This window comes from Babylonia areolata, chromosome 24 (assembly GCF_041734735.1).
Source record: "Babylonia areolata isolate BAREFJ2019XMU chromosome 24, ASM4173473v1, whole genome shotgun sequence".
Taxonomy (NCBI): domain Eukaryota; kingdom Metazoa; phylum Mollusca; class Gastropoda; order Neogastropoda; family Buccinidae; genus Babylonia; species Babylonia areolata.
The window spans coordinates 35,962,400-35,967,399 of NC_134899.1; the positions used below are offsets into that span (position 1 = coordinate 35,962,400).

Genomic DNA, 5,000 nt, shown 5'->3' on the forward strand with positions numbered 1-5,000 from the left:
TTGTCGTAGAGAGAGAGAGAAATTCAAGTAATCTTTATTATGTCTCAAGAGAAACTTGCCATGTGGTCTTGTAGCTCAAAATGCAAACATAAGGTATGCACTTAAAAGACATGCACATGTGTAAGCATTGAAAGAGATCACATAAAATCAAAGAAGGAGAGGAGAGAGATAAATAAAGAGGTTGACAGAGACATAGACGGAGAGAGAAAGACAGAGAGAGAGGAGGGAATGAATGAATGAATGATTTTCTGTGGTTAATGGGTTGAACTTTTTTTTTCATCCAGCCCTCGAAACAACAACAACGACAACAAAAACAAACAAAACAAAAAAAAAGAGGGGGGGTAGAGAGAGAGGGGGGGAGAGAGAGAGAGAGAGAGAGAGAGAGAGAGAGAGAGAGAGAAGCTGATACACGCTGCCTGAGTGACCTCGCTTTCGCAACGTTCCACCACCAGTCACACACACACACACACACACACACACACAATGAGGAAGTCCGACTGAGCTGTGCAGCAGCCAAAGCACCAGCAGGGGAAAAAAAAGAAGAAAAAAAACTAAGCCAGTTAGCGCAGTTAATCCTTGCGGTAGTGATTGGACTGGGAATTCCCGCAGGTTACGTAGCAGGCACGCATGTCAGTTTCCTTTGTTGGGCTGTTGCCATGACAACAACTGCGTTAGCTCGGGTCAGTAGTGGTGGTGGTGGTGGTGGTGGTGGGGATGAGATGGAGTTTTACTAACCTGGGAAGAGGAGGTAATGGTTGATGAGGGGAGGGGAAGGGGGGGAGGGGGTGGTGGTGCGGAGGAGTAGGTTACGAGAGAGGGCGGGGAGGGGGCGGGGGGGGGATATTGTTATTGTGTTACAAGGTTTGTTGCAGGCTGCCTTTGAAGCGGTGTTTTATGGTATCTTTTGGTGCTATTAGGATCTGAGCTAAGTTGCCTCTGTCTGTCTGTCTGTTGGCGACTTGCCTCTGTTCTGTTCTGTTCTTTCTTTCTTTCTTTTTTCGCTCTTTCTTTCTTCTTCGTTGTCGTTGTCGTTGTCGTCGTCATTGTCCTCCTCCTCTTCCTCCTCCTCCTCCTCCTGATCCTCCTCCTCATCATCATCAAGGTCGTCGTACTCGTCATCCTTATTACCATCATCAGCAGCAACAGCAGCATCAACCACATCATCGTTGTCATCGTCGTTGTCATCATCATCGTCATCGTTTCCATCATGACCATCTTTGCTGGCAGGAAAGAACAGGACTTTGCAAGAGCTGGAACTGCGCTGGAACCATCTCAGGCGTGACGGAGCGATTGGCATTGCCAAAGGGTTGGAGGTCAGTGCTTGGAATAACAGAGAGAGAGAGAGAGAGAGAGAGAGAGAGAGAGAGCGATTCGGTGAATCTTGTATCTGTTGTCGTATCTAACATTGTGTGGATGGAAAAGGAAACAAATGGTACAACGAAATCTTTCAAACTTTCAGCTCTCTCTCTCTCTCTCTCTCTCTCTCTCTCTCTCTCTCTCTCTCTCTCTCTCTCTCTCTCTCTCTCTCTTCTTCTTCTTCTCCTCACAAAAGCTGTCATTCGTTGACTATTTGTGAAGGCTTTCTGTTTTTCTTTTTTCTTTTTTTTTATCGTTAGTGTTGTTGTTGTTCTTCTTCTTCTTTTCTTCCTCCTCCTCCATTGAAATCCTTTATTCTGTGTTTCTTCCCATTATCTTCTGCATTCTCTCCTTCCTGTTTCACCCTCCTCTTCATCTACTCTCCCCCCTCTCCTCCCACTTATCTCCCTTCTTCACCAATTCTACACTAAATTCCTTTTTCTTTTTTTATCTCCCCCTATGTCTTGTCTTCATCCTTTTTTTTTTTCTATCCTTTCATTTTTTTTCTCCTTTCTTTTTTCTTTCCTTCTTTCTGCCTTCGGACATCCTTCCTCCTCCTGTTCCTTCTTCACATACGATAGAATACTCTTCTTACTCTCCTCTTCTTTCTGGTCTTCATCCTATCTTTTCTCTCGTTTTTGTTGTCATTTCTGTCATTCATTCATTCTTTCTTTCTTTCCAGGAGAACAAGAGTTTGAAACGGGTGGATCTGGCCTGGAACGGGTTCGGTTTTGAAGGGTGTGTGGCCTTGAGTGACACCCTGGCACGAAATTTCGTGTTGGAGGAGCTGGATATTTCGTCCAACCGAATCAACCCTCCGGCTCTTATGGAGCTGATCAAGGGTCTGGCCCGTAACAAAACTCTACTGACACTTAGGGTGAGAGGTGCTGGGGAGTGGTGCTGGGGATAGGGACGGAGAGAGGGGTTGTAGGAAGGGAGAGAGAGAGAGAGAGAGAACAGCAACAGCAACAATTGTTTTATTTGACAAAAGCTATTGGGGCCCATCAGTTTTCGTTTATCAAGAGATTTCGTTATTGACAAGGCTTTCAATTTCAATATATATCTCTGGATGACAATATTTTCTGTGATGCTGTTCTCTCTTGCCTGACGCAAGATATTTTGAGAGAGAGTGGGGTGAGGGGGTAACAGAGATCAAAGCTTTATTCATTCTCCTGTTTTAGAGCTCGGCAAGCACTGGAATAAAATCAGAAGGCAACAGTTACGACATGCATGAACCAGACGATAAGTAGTGATAGATGTATTGACAGATGGACAGGCTGACATACAGACAACTTGACAGTTAAGCATATGAGTGGACAGATGAATATTCACGGACCATACATGATATACGCAATCTGAAATTGGTCTGTGAAATGTTTCACGCTGTTTATGTATTACATCATCATAATCGTAACAATCGAAAACCATCACTATTATCATCGTCGTTGTCGTCGTCATCGTCAAACATCGTTGTTGTCGTCGTCGTCCTTATCAACATCATTATCACTGTTATCATCATCACCATCCTTATCATCTTCGTTATTAACACCACCACCACTACCACCATCATTGTGTCATCACCACCACCAAATCACCGCAACCTCCGTCATCATCGTCGTCGTCATCATAACCACTATAATCATCATCATTGTCGTCAACATGGACATCGTCATCATCACCACCATCAGCGTCTTTCTCCTCCTCTTCACCACCACCACAGTCACCATTATTTTCTTCTTCACCACTATTACCATCATCATCATCTCAACCACCTTATTATTCGCCATCGTCTTCATCATAAAATTCACAACATTCCAAATCACTGTTATCATCATTATCATCACCGCCATCGTTGTCATCATCCTCACCACTACCATCATCATTATCATCATTATCATGACCATCATCTTCATCATTGTGTGTCAGTGTATGATGACCAGATAGGACAGCACCACACATCATCCCATCTTCACCTATGCACTGAACATCATCACCATCATCGTCGTCGTTGTCGTCGTCGTCATCATGATCATCATCGTGTCAATGTGTGCTGACACAGATAGGACAGAACCCCATCGCAGCCTCCTTCATCATCATCATCATCATCATCATCATCATCATTATCTTGACGTCAGTGTGTGCTGACACAGATAGGACAGAACCCCATCACAGCCTCCTTCATTACCATCATCATCATCATCATCATCATCATCATCTTGACGTCAATGTGTGCTGACACAGATAGGACAGAACCCCATCACAGTCTCCTTCTTCACCACCACCACTATCATCATCATCATCATCATCGTCCTCCTCCTCATCATCATCATCGTGACGCCAATGTGTGATGACACAGATAGGACAGAACCCCATCGCAGCCTCCTTCATCACCATCATCATCATCACCATCATCACCATCATCGTCATCATCATCATCATCATGACGTCAATGCGTGATGACACAGATAGGACATAACCCCATCACGGCCTCCTTCATCATCATCATCGCCATCATCATCACCGTCATCATCATCATCATCGCGACGTCAATGTGTGGTGACACAGACAGGACAGAACCCCATCACAGCCTCCTTCATCATCATCATCGTCATCATCATCATCGTCATCACATCATCATCATCGTGACGTCAATGTGTGCTGACACATATAGGACAGAACCCCATCACAGCCTCCTTCATCACCATCATCATCGTCATCGTCATCATCACCGTCATCATCATCATTATGATGACGTCAGTGTGTGATGACACAGATAGGACAGAACCCCATCGCAGCCTCCTTCATCACCATCATCATCGTCGTCATCATCGTGATCACCATCATCATCATCATCACCGTCATCATGATCATCACCATGACGTCAGTTTCAGTTTCAGTAGCTCAAGGAGGCGTCACTGCGTTCGGACAAAACCATATACGCTACACCACATCTGCCAAGCAGATGCCTGACCAGCAGCGTAACCCAACGCGCTTAGTCAGGCCTTGGAAAAAAACAAACAAAAAAAAAACACACACACACACAAAAAACAAAAACAAAAAAAAACAAAAAAAAAACGGGGGAATAAATAATAGATAAGCTTGCATAAATAAATAAATAAATAAATAAATAATAATTATAATATAGAAAAAGGTAGTAGTAATAATATTATTAATACTAATAAAATGATAATAATAAAACATAAATAAATAAGACAACAATGGTGATAAATAAGCAAATAAATGTAAAATATGAAGACACACATTCACACATACACCCACACATGCATAACAGAAATGCACCAGACATGCAGTTTCACATATATGAAAGCACAGTCAAATACATATAAACGTACATGAGCTCCAACACACACACACACACACACACACACGCATTACCGTGCACCTCCTCTACCCCATGACGTCAATGTGTGATGACACAGATAGGACAGAACCTCATCACGGCTTCCTTCATTACCATCATTATCATCATCGTCATCATCATCACCGTCGTCATCATCATCATCATGACGTCAATGTGTGATGACACAGATAGGACAGAACCCCATCACGGCCTCCTTCACCTGTGTGCTGCTCAGCACGGTGCGGAAGAACCCGTCCATGGCTCTGCAGCATCTGGACCTGGA

General features: G+C 43.8%; 1 pseudogene across 1 annotated transcript in view; it reads left to right on the forward strand.

The window, feature by feature from the left end:
• The window catches only part of LOC143298622 (uncharacterized), a 50,718-nt pseudogene that overhangs the window by 22,400 nt on the left and 23,318 nt on the right, over positions 1-5,000 (forward strand). The window contains exons 10-12 of the transcript XR_013057427.1: positions 1,228-1,313; positions 2,039-2,233; positions 4,906-5,000. The exon at positions 4,906-5,000 is cut by the window's right edge and continues 1 nt beyond it. The product of XR_013057427.1 is annotated as an uncharacterized LOC143298622 (transcript). The remainder of the gene's footprint in view (positions 1-1,227; positions 1,314-2,038; positions 2,234-4,905) is intronic.